Raw genomic sequence first — 14,838 nt, 5'->3', positions numbered from 1 at the left:
ACTAAGAAACGACAGCAGCCTCTGATGTGCTGCCCCATCAGCCGCACCTCCTCAGCAGGGGATTTGTTGTAGGCATTTACGAATCCCAAGAGTGGGCCTTTGGAGAGTACTGCCCAAATGTCTCTTGTGAGAGAATGGTGCTCAGTGGATGGAGACTGCCCTGCTTTTCAGTGAGTTGAGACTCGACCTGCACAGGATTCTAGCTCTCTTGGTGTCACCAAATGCCATCAAAGACACCCATTTTGTCTGGATACAGATCCAAGAGACCCCTGTATCTTAGTCTTGGATTGGACGTGGGTCATGAGCAGATTTCATGGAGTCAAAGAAGGCATCAACATTCGGTACCTGGATGCTGGAGGGATGGGGCTGCCCTGAACAAGATGGCAGGAGCTGGTACTGAGAGGTCACACAATTGGATCTAGCCTGAGCCTATCAGGCATGTCACATGGCAGGACTTCAGCGGAAGTGGAGTCTGGAGAAGGAGTCAGGGCTGGAGATGCAGAGATAAGAGCTATTCCCATGACACTTGGACCATGGTGGGTAGATGGAATCCCAAGGGAGAGTTTACAAAGAGAAGGTGGCCAATATTGAGTCTTAGGGAATGTCTGTATTTCGGAGTCATGAGGAGGAGAGACAATGATGGAAGCAGATACAGAATCAGAGACACAGGAAGAAAACAAAAAATGCAGTGCCAGACAAAACCGCTGATGATATATCTGGAGGAACTACTCAGTTATCTAAAATGTTTCAGAGAGAACCAAGATGAAACCAAAAAGCAGCCACCAGTCAGAAAGACCATTTGGGAGAACACTGCTCCTCACTGAGGACAGGGGCTGGGGGTTGGGGGTGAAGCCAACTCATGACCTTAGGGCGGGGAGAGGGTGACGGGCCACCACCTGCTTCCTGGCACCTCCCCTGGATACGTGTGATCATTCCCCCTCCACCCAACAAGCATCCTTAGAGGAGATTTAATCAAGAGGAATGGGCCTAATGGAGTCTGTCCAGATACATGAGACAGTGGCCTGGCCCAGCGCTGTGTAGCCTGCTCACGTAAGCGCGTATCCCAGCATCTCCTCGGCTTCTATCAGGTGAACAAGCTGAGCTTGTCAGTCAGATTGCAAACAGATCTGTCCCTCTGTTCGATTCCTGGTTTGACAGATCTCCTGGGTTTTGAGAGATTTTTCCTAAGAGCACCGATTTTCTCTCTCCTCTCCCTGGTGGGTCCTATAGATGGATGCTGGACAGGCTCTTTCCACGGGTGGGTGGGTGGGGGGTGCGGGTGAGGAGCTCAGGGCAGTCAGAATGCTCATGCCTGGCCCTGCTGGGAGGATTACTTTGACTTCCCCAGGGCTCATCCCAGGATGCAGGCGAAGCTGCCATGGCTTTGTGCGAAGCTGGTCCCCAAGCTTGGAGGTGACTGGAGAAGGTCTGGAGAGTAGAGTCGGGTAAGGATGGTGGCTTGCCTGCCCTGTGCAGCTGGAATGTAGATGTGAGGGCTGGAGCTCAAGCGGCCATTTTGGAACATAAGGAAGGATCAGATATTGAGGACGTCCTAGAAACAAGATAGAGGAGCCTCCTTCCCTTATGACTGAACCATCAAGCCAGTCCTGCACTACACTTCTCTGTGCTCTGTTTTTGTGAGAGAGAAGTAAACCTCTGTCTTCTCCAAGTTCCTGTGGATTGTGGTTTCCAGTTGCTCACAGCTGACTCTCACCCTATTTGATGCAGTCACAACAGGGGCATTTCTCCCCCTCTGTGCTGTGCTGACTGGAGAGACAGCTGCCCGCTGGCTGTGGCTGAGCCCTGAGCGCCTCAGAGTGCACCGTGCTCATGAGTCTCCTGGGGCTGGTTACATGGCAGATGCTGATTCCTAGGACTGGCTGGGGCCTGGGATTCTGCATTTCCAACAGCCTCCCAGGGGATGCCAGGCTGCAGGTCCCCCGACCACACCTGGGGTAACAGGGGCTTAGAACTCACCTGCCTGCTGGGGTCCCCCCAGGGCAGCTCCTGCTCTGCTCCTGCCCACAAGAGAAGGCCCAAGGAAGAAGCAGTCAGCAGAGAGGCCTGAAGGAGGATGGGCCGGGTGGGAAGCGAGGGCTCTCAAAGCTCAAGGGGCCTGGGGCCACTGCATTACTCTTCACCTGGCTGCCCTGCGGGCTTCATTCCACAGCACAGTCTTGCAGAGTAAATCAGGAAGCTGGGGCATCGGTAGGTGACACTTACCAGCAGCACGGGAAGGATCCAGTGGTGCATTAACAGTCTGGTAGGTGGGTTATCAGGCCACTGGTTTAAGATTCCCTTCATTCAACTTTTCCAGTGCTTGATTGGAAACTGGCGGCTGCGGGCAGGCAGCCTGACTGACCTCACTTGCAGCACTGAGGATGCAAGCACCCCTCGGGACAGCAGATCTGACATCAGAGGGTCCGTCTCCCTCCCTATCCTCCCATCTTCTCTGGGGCCCTGCGGCCCTCAGTGTCCTCTCCTCATCCCTCTGCTGCCCTGCAGGGCAGGGAGCCTGCCTGGGATCACCTGGCCTCTGGGATCCAGCCTCCGACTCTGCCTGTGCTTGTGTGCTCTTCCTGGCCAGGGGAAAGATTTTTGCCAATGGCCAGGGAAAACATTCCCACACATCATTTGTTTTTTTTGAAAAATGATCATTTAACTTTATGCCAACAGCACATTATTGATTTAAAAATTTTTTTTGAATAGATGCTTGAACAATTCCACAAGCAGCGCATGCACATCGAACCCTACCAGACAGATTTCTTTATAGTTGCTTCAACTCTCACAACTCTCATCAGTTGCCCTGGCTCTAACCAGGGTTTACAGTGGAGTTTTTTGGTTCCAGTATTTTTCCACTTGGTTTGTCCATTCCCTGGTATCCAGTTGCCAACCACTGCGTTTGGAAGGTCATCTGCTGTTTGTAAAAATAACTTTTGGTTACAAAATGTGTATTTACTGTAGAAAAATTTAAAGTGTTATATATATACCCCGCAATAAAGCTGTTTAAAAAATAAAGTATGTTAGTAAAAGGAAGAAAAAAATCACCCATAATCCTCTCATCAAGAACGAACCACTGGAGATATCTGGTGCAGAGGGTGCCTGTGTGTGTGACTGTGTGCGCACATGTGCACCTACATACACAGAAGTTCAGTCTTTTGGATGAAAATTGGCTCACTCTATGCACTTTATGGTAACCCATGTCCTTATTCAATCACATGACGGGCCTTTGTCTTCAAGTCATTAAACATACCCCACTAAGGATGATGGTTTCCTCTGGGGAAGATCAGAATCACCCGAGGTGCCTTTAACAACAGACAGAGCCCTAGGCGCCCCCTGCAGACTCTCACCGGGGAAGTCTGACGTGGGATCAACAGCATCTTACATGGCTTTTTGAGTTGTTATTCCTTTAATGCCACGTTGTTGAAAACGGAGACATTTCAAATGTCTTCCTATTATAAATAACGTGTCTCATGGTGACTAAAGACATACTGGCCCTGCTCTTGTGCTGCTCACAGTCTAGCCGGATAGCACTTGGGAGAGCGCCTGCACAGGGTAGGCACCCAGAGAGTGCCTGCTGCAGGTGCCCACAGCACACCCTCTTCTTTGGGCCGAGCCCTCCACCCCACTGTTGGAGGAGGTCACAGAAGGATGTGACTGCTGGTTGCTTGACCTGAGAGCTGGCCTGGGCGATCCAAGGCTCCTCACCCATCTCATCCTTGGATTGTATCCCCTGTCCACCGTTCCCACAGTGGAAGCCATGTTCGAAGAAGCAGCCTTGAGAGAGCAACATGTGTTTGAGACCATTTGGATGGTGTAGTGACTGAACTCCATCAAGGCCTCTCTATAAATGATCTGCTTGAATGGCTATGAAGAGGTAGTCAGTGTTTCTTGAGACTCGAATCAGGAATCAGGAGGATGTTAAGGTTGCAGTTGCTGGACAGAGCCAGCACAGAGGAGGAGAGAAAAGAGTGGGCCCTGACGATGTCACTTGAACCCCTGGATCAAGCCAGGCCTGAAACACACCCCAGACATTCCAGGTAAGTGCACCAGTAACATCTCTTTTGATTTAAGCTGGTGTGGTTTAAGTTTGCTGTTGCTCACAACAGAAAGGATCCTGACAGATGCAATGGCCTGCAGGCCCTCATGCTCTGGCTCTGGTCCTGCCCACACCCAATCTCTTCACATCATGCTCCACCTCCTCTTAGAGCTGAAGCCACACTGAGAGATCTTAAAGCAGCTCAGCACAGGGAGCCAGGTGGCCTGGGTCAGGTCGTAGCCCCATCACTCATGAGCTGTGTAAACTTAGGCAAGTTACTTCCACAACATGCTCCGACATCCTCATCCATGGAGTGGGAATGATGGTGTTGATGTGCTCATTAGCTTGTCTTTACTCCTGAGGCTGGACTGAGAATTAAACGGGGAGGTGTATTCACAGCAGTGAGCACAGAACCCCATGTCAGTGTCACATATTGGTACAATGACTTCTGTGTCTAAGGGGTCTGCATCATCTCACCCCGAGGCCTTTGCACTGGCTGTTTCCTCTGCCTGGAATGTCCTGTCCTTGACTGCACATCCTTCAGATGTCAGCTCCCTGACCCTCCCTGTCATACGTTCCCAAAGCTCCCTGGAATTCTGTCCTGATGTCCGTTACAGTTCGCAATTCTGTCTTTACAGTGGTCACTCCTTGCCTGTCTCCCTCTCTAGATGGGGAACTTGAGGGCAGGGTCGAGTCTGCTGTGCTATGACTTGTACCTTCAATACCAAGGACAGAGCCTGGTCCCTCTGAAAACACATTTTGAATGCGTGAAGTAAGGAGTGAGTGAGTGAGCTGAACGGTCTGCTAACTCAGGGACGGCTTCTTCCCTGGGAAAATGCCTCCTGACCATGGCCCACACCCAGAGCGCTCTGGTATGCAGGCTGGGAGGTGCTGACTTCCTTCCTGACTGGCCCTCCGGCGGGCCTAGAATACCCTTTGACCTTGCAGTGGTCTTGGGGCTGTAAACAGTCCAAATTCTTGATCACCTGATCAGGAAGGCACCTGCCATCAGATCCTCTCAGCACCTGCAGCTGATGACAAAGCTCCAGCAAGGTCCGTGACGGGCAGGTGGGTTGAGTCACACACTCCCTGGGGTGTAGTAAACAAGCTGTAACAAGCACATAATTATCCCCAAAGGAGAATTCTGTCCTTTTTCCTTCTAAGTACATTTGAACATTATGAGCTTTTAATTAAAGCGAAGGCAGGTGTCACTCTGCACTAAGACAATACATAACAAATGAGGGTGCAGACGGTGCGAACAGGATTTGGGTGTTTATAACGCAAGGTAATTGTGACGCTGTTCTACGAAATGCATTTTGTTCTTGAAACTGAAATTGACGTTGATGTCTTTTCAAAGCCTTATGCATTTTAACTTGCGCAGAGCCTTCTTTCCCAGTTCTCAGTGCTCTGCCAGGAGCACTGGGGATCGTGACATTCTGGGAGCCGAGCCGAGGATGAGCTGTGGCTGAGCTCCCATAATGAGATGGTCCGGCTCCCAAGCCTGTCCCGTGTGGGCAGCACCGGGGCATCTGGAGTCTGAGTGCAGAGGTGAGGGTCCCGGTCCTGTCACGGTGGAGCTCTGGAAGTCACGGAGGTTTACAGGAGGGGCTTTCACTTCCCCAGGAACCTGAGTCCTGGACACAATCTCTGCCAGGGACGCGTCATGCTGCTCCGGGTCCAAGCTGCAGACCTGGACTCTGGCCAGTGCCAAGCATCAGGAATTTGGAGACAGCGGAAACGCAATGGATTTTCACCCAGAACTTAGCACTTCCCCCTTTTCTGACCCCCTGTGCGCACCACGTGGAGGGGAGGAAGGGAGGGAGGGAGCTTGGCTCAGAGCAGCCTCACAGCAAACATCCCTGACACAGCCTCCTCGGCCTATCCTGGGTGAGAGTCCCCTCGGGACCTGGCACAAGACACCAGCTCCCAGGGACAGCGTCCACCGGCGCCCGCCTGGCAGGTTATCCATGGCTTTGTGAGTGCTGACCCACAGCAGGGAGAGCAATCCCAGGCCACGTGAAAGGTGAACAGAACACGCTCCCAGGACAGAAAGTCCCGTGCAGCATCAGTCTCCTCGTTCCACTACAACCTGGTGAGGGTCCCGGCCTCGTCTTCCTCTGGGCTGTCAACAGTGGGTGCAGTAAACGGGAGTGTTCCCTCGTCTAACAGCAGCTCACCCCGATTCTGGAGATGTCCAGGGCCCCCTACCACCTGGGGGCCTCTCCACGTCCTAGCTCGGCAGTTACCGCATCCCAGCTGAGCCCCACCTCCGCTAACAGGAGGGGCCCACACAGGCCTCTGCAGCAGGACGTAACCTGGGGAGATTTATGAAGCAAGTCAACGAGGAACTTCCGCACAAGCTCTTTTTTATCTAAGAGATGAAGCCTTCACTGCAAAACATTTACACACCTGTGAAGGGAGAAGAGAAAGGGACTCACAAAGGTTATTTAAACATCTTGACTGTCTTCTCTGTGGGAGATCAAGGATAAGCACTGTGACACCCTACCCAAAGAGGACTCAGAGCAGCACCCCATCACCCTCTCAGGATCAAGCCCTGAGGCCGAGCCAACCACCCTTCTCTGCCCCTCACCCTGGCATCCAAACATGCTGTGGCTCCCAGAGCAGCTTTCTCGGGTAGGAAGGGCACACTGGGCCCATATTGGGTCCTTCCCCGATCTCAGGTCTGAGTCCAGGGCTGGGGTCAGCCTGTGCACGTGTCACAGGTGCGACACCCATGTGGGTAACCTACAGGTCTGTGTCCCGGGGGGGTGTCTGTTACCTGTGTGAGCCGCGTGCGCCCGAGCTGTCTGTTCCTGTGTGAACTGCCTGTGGTGTGACTTATGGGCTGCCAGAGTGCATTATCCATGCATGTCCTATTGTGTGTCACTTGTGTGCCATGTATGCGCTGATTCCTTGATCTGTGTGCTACCTGCGTGTGTTCCCAGTGAGCATGTTATCTGCAACTGCTGCCCGCATGTCCTTTGTATGTGCTACATTTCTACTGCAGGGGTCGCAGCCGTGTTAGCTAACCCCTGTTCCCTTTGTGCTGCCTAAGTGTGCACCTCACATGTGTGTGAGGGCTGCCTCCACGTGGGCACTACCTGGCTCTGAAGCTTTGAGCGTCTTCTCCTGTGTCACATGTGCTGAGTGCCTGTCACCTGTTTGTGTGCAGCCTACATGTGCACTCACTTGGGTGGGGGACTGCTCGTGTGTGTGAGTTACAGAGTGGGATGCGTGTGTGTTGTCCGTGACACCTGCGTCCCTTCTGTTACCCAACAGTCTCCATCTTGTGTTACTTGCATGCATCACGTGTGTGTTGGTGCTGTTTGGTGTCATTATATGGGTGTGCTCTGTGCCCTATTTGTGAGTGTCAATGTCTGCGCACCACCTCCATACCGCGTGTGCCACCTCCGCGTGACCTGTGCCTGTCCCTCCTGTGTGAACACTGTCATACACTCCGTGTGACGCCCACGTGAGCTGTGGCGGGTGACTCGTGTTTGGTCTGTGTGGCACTGCCCGTGTGTGACATCTGTGTCACCCGTGTTCATGCCACCTGGGCGTCCCCGGGGGCGACACTTACCGTGTCACGCGTCTTGCTGACCTGATCCACCTCCTGCGGCGTCGGGTGTTCCTCCCACCGGCTCCCCGGGACTGTCCGGGAGCGGCCCCGTCACACGCCGCCGCCGTGGGCCGAGGGCGGAGAGGTGGGCCGGCGGAGACTCAGACACGCCGGCCTCGGGCCGTCCCGCTCTCAAGGCCGAGCCGCCCTCCCTCCAACCAGGCGACCAGGCGGAGCAGGGCCCGGCTGCACAGGGCGGAGCTCGCGACGACGACAGGCCCTCGGCCGCCCACCGGCTGAGAGACGGCCGCGTCCGCCCCGCGGGCCCAGGAGCGGAGGGCAGGCCCCTCGGGACCCCGGATCCAGGGCTGCAGGACGTCACGGACTCCGGTTTGCACCTCGGCTCTTCCCCTCGGCCGTCTGGCTTCATGAACGGGACCCCATCTCCCTCACCTGATGCCTCCAGGCCCCTCGACGGCGACAAGATGGCGGCGGAGCGCGGTCCTCACCTCCTCTCATGGCCAAGGCTTTCCAGTCAGCCCGGCTGGTCCTGACGCTCACTCTGATTGGATACGTGGAGGTCATGTGACATCCCTGACCCAATCACTGCAGTCAGGACGCAGCCAGTAGAAGGTGTAAGAGCCTTTCCTGTTGGCTGGGGGGGGGGGGGGGGCAAGTCCTGACGCTCACTCTGATTGGACACACTCAGGTCATGTGACATCCCTGAACCAATCACTGCAGCCAGGGCCCACCTTCGCTTGACCTGAGCAGATCACAGCGGCCCTGGAACCGAGGGAGCGGGGCTGGGATCACAGGTTTGGGCTTGGGGGTGGGTTCCAGATGAAAGCTGGGGTCTCCTGGAAGAAGAGGGGGATGCTGGAGGCCACCCCCGGTGTCCTCCACAGAGTCTAGGTCACTGTCCCGAGGCCCCGGCTGCCTCAGAGACTCTGACGGGAGGAGAGGCGGGGACGTGGCCTGTGGCCTTTCCTCCTGACTTCCGGTCCTGGACCTGCGGCTTCCAGACCCGCCGACCTCAGCCAGAGCATGAGACCCACGGGAGTGAGGCCACCCGGACAGTCCCAGGCAGAGCTTTGGCCACCCAGCCCCTTGTCCTGTGGATTCCCACAGCCCAGCGCCTCTCCGGGTCCACCGTGACGTCCTCCTTAAGGTGGTGCTTTCGTAGTTGGAAGCCTGAGGCCTGAGTGTCTCTGCGTGAAGATGCGGGGTTTGTGCATTGATTGAATATAAAACATACTGAGCTCCAGAACGTCCAGAGGCTCAAAGGGAATTTGAAGTTTTAACCTGCTCTGTGAACTCGGAAGCTGAGAGTCATCCACAGACGTCCCTAGGTGTCAGACAGCAGCAGGCTGTGGAGGTGTTTCTGCCTGGGCTTCTCCACTCGATCTGGAAACCAGAGATGCTGCCTAATGACATGCAAAGCTCTGGAATCAGAAGGAGAGACTGGCGGGACGTCTCCCAGAAGGAAGGCCTGAGATGGGGTCACAACTGCCCCACGGTCCTGGGTCCAGTGGAGGCGAGCGCACTCCCGTGGTGACAGGTCTGTCCTGTCACCCCCCTCGACCCCACGACCCTGCGGTCCCCCCTCGGTGCTGCTGGGGAGAATCCACACCAGCAGCAGAGAAGCAGGAACCCAAGGCACAGGCTGAGCCCTGCGGGGCACTGAGACCTCCGCACCTCCAGAAACGTCGGAGGCTGGGCCTTCCCCCAGCTCCCCTTCACCTGCAAGGTGGCCCACCCCTGAGACCCCTGGGGAGCCCTCCCAGACCCTGTCTGCCCCTGAGGCCCCCTTCTCTGGGCCTCACAGTGCAGGGCGAGCCCGGGTCTTGGAGTTGGTCTCACCGCCTGGGACGATGGGGTTGCTGACTCGAGGCGGCCCGAGGCACTTCTGACTTCCTCGTCGAGCTCCTCTGCACCTCCCTCCCAGTGGCGTGGTGACTGGCCGCAGCAGCCTGCGTCCTGGAGCCCGTGTCGAGCGGAGCACCGCTGTCAGTCCAGGAGGGACGTGAGGCGCGGGTGAGAAACGCACAGTGGTTTTAAGCCACTGAGATGCGGGGTGGTGTGTGACGGCTGCAGGCCTGTGTGCGTTAGTCAGAGCAGCTCTTGTCATAGAACAGGAGTCGGGACAGCAGGCGAAGGTGCCTTCACGACCCTGCTGAGCTCGCCTCCTGCACAGGTTCAGCTGCCGCCCTGTGATCCTGCGTTCCCGGGCTCAGAGCCGGAGCCCATGTTTCCTCCAACTTCCTCTTCTGCCAAGGTTGGGGCTTCTTTCTTATTTGCATCTGGTGCATCTCTTTAATGGTTCTGATGTGTTTACTCTTCACATCATTTCCAATCTTAGTGATCATAACTCTTATTTATGTATTTATTTGTGCCTTAGTGTCTTCTCTTCATCTGAGAGATGTGCAATTTCCTTCTAGCTTCGTCGTCCATTTCTCTCTCCCCTGGGCTCTCAGGGGCATTTCTTGTGTGGTTTTCCAAAACTAATGAACGTAGCTAGAGCGTTTCTGCAGAGTGTTCTCACCTCTGAGTGGAGAGCTCACCATCTCTAAACAGGGGATCTGAGGCTCAGAGAGTGTGCTGCTCAACACGGTAGACCTGCGCTCAGGTCAGTAGACTGGGCGGGGGGCACACGGCTGCTTGATTCAGTAAATGCTCAGAAACATGTACATCTTTAGCAGTTGTTGGCACTGAATGCATTCAAGAGATGACACACATGTTTAAGGACAACACTGTAGAGATAAATTTAAGAGAGATTAAATAAAGCAAACATTCAGAATCACATTCAGACTTTACTCAGAGCCACTCCATGCTTACCTCTAGTTGGTGGGTGTCCGGGTTCATAAATTAACACGAGTGGTTTCCACAGATCATAGGATTGGTGCACAATCCCCACCTGGAGTGATCACATGAATGCTCGCCCTTCAGACCCTGGGGAACAGGCCTTGGGTTGTTGTGTGAAAGTAACCAGCCCTGCTGAGAGCTTGCTGTGTGTTAGGAGCACCAGGTGCTCACCCGCGGGATCTCTGTCCTCAGCTCATCCTGTGAGACAAGGAGGACATTATCCCTCCTCTGTATGAGGAAACTGAGACCCATCATTGGTCGTGGTCTTGCATTTAATGGGGATATAGGATGGGTCTGTGCTAACACATATCACAAGGACACTGATCAGTGTGGTACACGCAGACTTGGAGAAAGGGTACAGGAGGAGCTTCCACCATGGGGAAGATGAGGATCTGTTGAATGGGTGTGATCCAGCCCCAACCCAAGTGTTTGGGGTCACTGCCAGAACCTCCTGGACCTTGATGAAGATTAAGCCTCATTTGTCATCCAATATGGATTCATCCAGTGCCTGCCACATGGTAGGGAAAGTTCTAGAAATTGTGGATGAGCTACTGAATAGGTCAGACAAGTTCTTACCCTGATGGAGTGGATGCTCTAGTGCGGGAAGAGGCCGACAATAAGCAAGTATCATGGACACAGTGATTCCAGGTGGTGATGTGTGTTCTGAGGACAATGAGGCGGGGTGGTGCAATAGACTGTGTGTATGTAAGTATGTAGGTGTCTGTGTGCACACTTTCTAAATGAGGGTGAGTGGTCAGGAAAAGCCTCCCTGAGAGTTGAGAGTTAAGCTGAGGCCTTGGGGAAAAGTGACCCAGGATAAAAGAAGAGCAGGAGCAGAGGAGCCAAGGGGGGTCTGGGGTGGGGTGTGGAGAGAAGAGAAGCCTCATAGGAGGACATTGGGAGACAAGGTGGGCGGGGCCTGGTCATTTATGGAGCTGCAGGCTGAATTAAGGGGTTTGGGTTTTTATTCAAATTCTCATAAGAATTTCTTAGAACTTTTATAAGCAGTTTTGTTGAGAAAAAGAGAACACAGTAATCTTTACATAATTAAGTGTGTAGTTTGATGAGTTTTGACTCATGTGCATCCCTGTGAAAACATCATGACCATCAAGGTGGTGACCACACCCCATTCCTCCCGAGAGTTTCCCCCAACCATAGCCCACTTTGCTCACTTATGTGACAGACAGAAGGTGCTGTGGGACTGATGCCCCCCAGAAACAGCCCCCACCAATGACTGACAGGGTCTGGTGTATCAGTGTCCCAGCTCCCCCACCCCTTGGGAGAGTGACAACCAGGGGCATGTGTCCTACACTGATCCTCAAGATCCCCAGTGGGGTCAGGCGCCAGGTGCACACAAAGTCACTGACTTGACAACAGACCATTTGTCACCTTATCCCCTCCCTCTTCCACTAGGGCTTCCTAAGATCCCCGCCCAAATACATGGTTTGACCTTGAATCTTTGCTCCAGACCAGCTTCTGGCAGACAGAACTGAGACAATGTGTACTGAGGTAAACCTTCCGGGACTTATAAGATGTTAGATGTGGAATGTGAGGCAAAGAGGGAAAACATGGGCGAAGCCTAACCTTCTGGCCGGGATGTGAAGGCAGCTCTGCTGTGGAGACGTGCATCATTTGAAGGAGACGCGTTCCAGGATTGGGGAAAGGCTGGGACAATCTTGATGGTCACACTATCTGAACTCTTCCTTGGCTAGCCCCAGAATAAAGGGCTGTGAGTGTCTATCCAGTATTTCAGTAGCACCAAAGCCCAGATGTCCCCAGTGGATCTTTTTAAGTCTGTCTTAGAGCATTCAAGAATTCCTCTTTTTATCATCTGTCAGTAATGGATTATTCAAATAACTTCCAATGAGTACCATTCATTTGTGTGTAAAATGTCCAGATACTGTCTCAGGAATAATTTCATTAGCCACCTCATTTTCAGCCACATGACTTTATTAAAGATTGCTCTTAGAAGTTAATTTTCCATGCTTGGTTTCTACCTGACGGTGACTTCATTGCAGAGTTTAGTTAAATTTGTTTTAGTCCTTTGTGAGTTAATAGAACGTGTGCTTCTAACCAGCAAATGGATATTTACAACTTTACGTTTGTACATACCTGGGAATTCTCAAAGGTATTGCGGCTGGGAACTTTAACCCTTTCTTCCTCCAAGTGTGAACACCACAGGAAACAGGGGGCTAAGGTTTGGCAAAAGCTTGTCCTTTTGAGATCTTGCCCAATAAGCTTATCACTGAAAGTCCATAGATTGTTCATTGCATGTCTTCTGTGTTCTTAAGGCACTTGAAGTTCCATAATGCCATTGAGGCAGCCGCCCATCCTGTGGGGTTTCTGTTTTGTAGAGGGAGACCTTTATGTGTGTGTGAGAAAGATTGGCCCTGAGCTAACATCTGTTGCCAAGCTTCCCCCTTTTTTTTTTTTGCTTGAGGAAGATCGTTTCTGGGCTAACATCTGTCCTGTGAGGAAGGTGCTGGGCTGTTTTGTTAAATATGAAACTTCTCAGCTCAGAAATTACAAACTGGAGGACCACAGGCTGGGCAGGACCTCTGGGTGCTTGCTTCACCTGCTCAAGTGCTTAAGCAGTCTGGATCAGTGGCCAGGGATTGAAAAAGGAGAAGTTTTGACTGAAATTCTGATTTCTGGACGTTCTTCAGCACTTGGGCCGTGGCTGGTGCTGAGCAGTGGATGCTTCCTCCTGGGGCATCGCTCTCACCAGTATTTCCTTACATGGGAAAAGGGGCTTTGCAGATGCGATTGATTAAATTATGGACCTCGAGGTGGGGAGAGCCTCCTGGATTACCCAGGTGAGTGAATCTAATCACATGAGTCCTTAAAATAGGGTAACTTTTCCCAGCTGGGTTAGAGAGCGAAACAGAAGGAGGAAGAGGAGAGATGTGAAACATGAGAGGGTCTCAACCACCATTGCTGGCTCTGAAGATGGAGCAAGGAGCTGTGAGCCATGGCAGACACGTGGCCCCTAGAAGGTGGGAAGGCCCTCAGCTCCCAGCCAGAAGGAAGCAGGGATCTCAGTCCTACAGCCGCTAGGAGCTGAATTCTGCCCAGAGCCCACATGAGCGAGGAAGCAGACCCTCCTCTGGAGCCCCCAGAGAGAGACGCAGCCTGCAGACACCCCGAATTTAGCCCAAGGAGCCCCATGTCCGACTTCTGGCCTGCAGAGCTGTGAGATGAGGAGTCTGTGTTGTCTAAGCCACTGAGTTCGTGGTAATTTTAGACCAGCAGTAGGTTTCGAACACAGACGGCTATGTTTCTGGAAGTAAGAAGCAGCTGACCTCCAGCTTGCACAGACCGGAAGGCTGCTCCCCGAGGCCAGGCGTGTGCTTGAGGTGTTGGGCTGGGACTGACTTGGTTGGTGAATAGAAATAAGACGTGTGAGAGGGTGAGGGCAGCTGCCCAGCAGAGAGCGTGGGCAGCGCTCACCAGTGTCCTGAGAGTTGGGACAGGGGGAGTCGGCCCCAGGCCATCCCCACTGCAAACCAGAATCTCGAGAATTAATCAGCTGCCATCAGAGCCCAATGCTGCCCTTTGCTTAGCAAACTTGTAGAAGAATCAGCAGATCAACCTCCTTGAAATGGTGAGGGAGGGAAATAGGTTTGGAAACTGTGTGATGTGCTGGAGTCCTTTTATTCCTAAAGGGTTGTCATGTTTGTGCTTTTTATGTCCTGTGAAAATGATACCTCTGAAGATTTGTTTCGTTAAGAAACCTAGCCTTTATGTTCTGTGCTTTGCTCACACTGTCTAATGGCTCTCAGAGAGGGGTCATTTTTTCTTTCGCTGGCAAGTCTGAACCACACACCATTACTTATCTTGTAGTCAGGGAATTTCTCTCAGCTTCCGTGTCATCACCAGCTGCACCAGCTCTGCCATTGATCCCAGAACGTCCTCTGTGACTGTGGCAATGACGGCTTCCTCTAAAGACCCACAGTGAATTCTCGGGATGAGGCTAAGCACTCTCCTGTGGGCCGGAGGAGATGGACCTTCCTGAGAGAGCCGTGGTCTGAGAGTGCAGGGGGGCTGGATGATGGGAGGTGAGAGGGTAAGTGTGAGGTGCACCCAGAGACTGCTGAGGGAGACGCCCTGCTGTGAGGTTGCTGGAGGATTCCTGGAGGGATGTGCCATCACATTTGGGGGCAGTCAAGTTTGCCTTGTGTGAGAGAGTGTGATAAAGAGATGACACTGGCTGACACAGGAGGCCAAGTGAACACTGGGACAGGCTGAGCAATTTCAATGCTCCCTCAGGTATAACTTAAAACTCATCTCAAGTGTGTTGACTGTAAACTCAGACTCTCTCCTTCTGGAGGAGAAAGAAAGGACAGACGAAGAAATGAAAGGGATGCTCTGACTAAGT

General features: G+C 53.1%; 1 long non-coding RNA gene across 2 annotated transcripts; it reads right to left on the bottom strand.

Moving 5' to 3' along the window:
* Positions 1–2,633: 2,633 nt before the first annotated feature.
* Positions 2,634–8,140, bottom strand: LOC138925362 (uncharacterized). Of its 2 annotated transcripts, none has more exons than XR_011441406.1 (3): positions 7,620–8,140; positions 5,026–6,448; positions 2,634–2,917 (listed from the first exon to the last, which is right to left on the bottom strand). It is a non-coding gene; the product is annotated as an uncharacterized lncRNA (long non-coding RNA). The 2 variants fall into 2 exon arrangements; XR_011441407.1 differs by having other exon boundaries at positions 2,634–2,914.
* Between the last annotated feature and the right edge of the window lie 6,698 nt (positions 8,141–14,838).

Source organism: Equus caballus, chromosome 8, assembly GCF_041296265.1.
Source record: "Equus caballus isolate H_3958 breed thoroughbred chromosome 8, TB-T2T, whole genome shotgun sequence".
In the NCBI taxonomy this organism is placed as follows: domain Eukaryota; kingdom Metazoa; phylum Chordata; class Mammalia; order Perissodactyla; family Equidae; genus Equus; species Equus caballus.
Note: the sequence above shows the minus strand (reverse complement) of the source record. Positions and strands in the feature narration are given on the sequence as shown.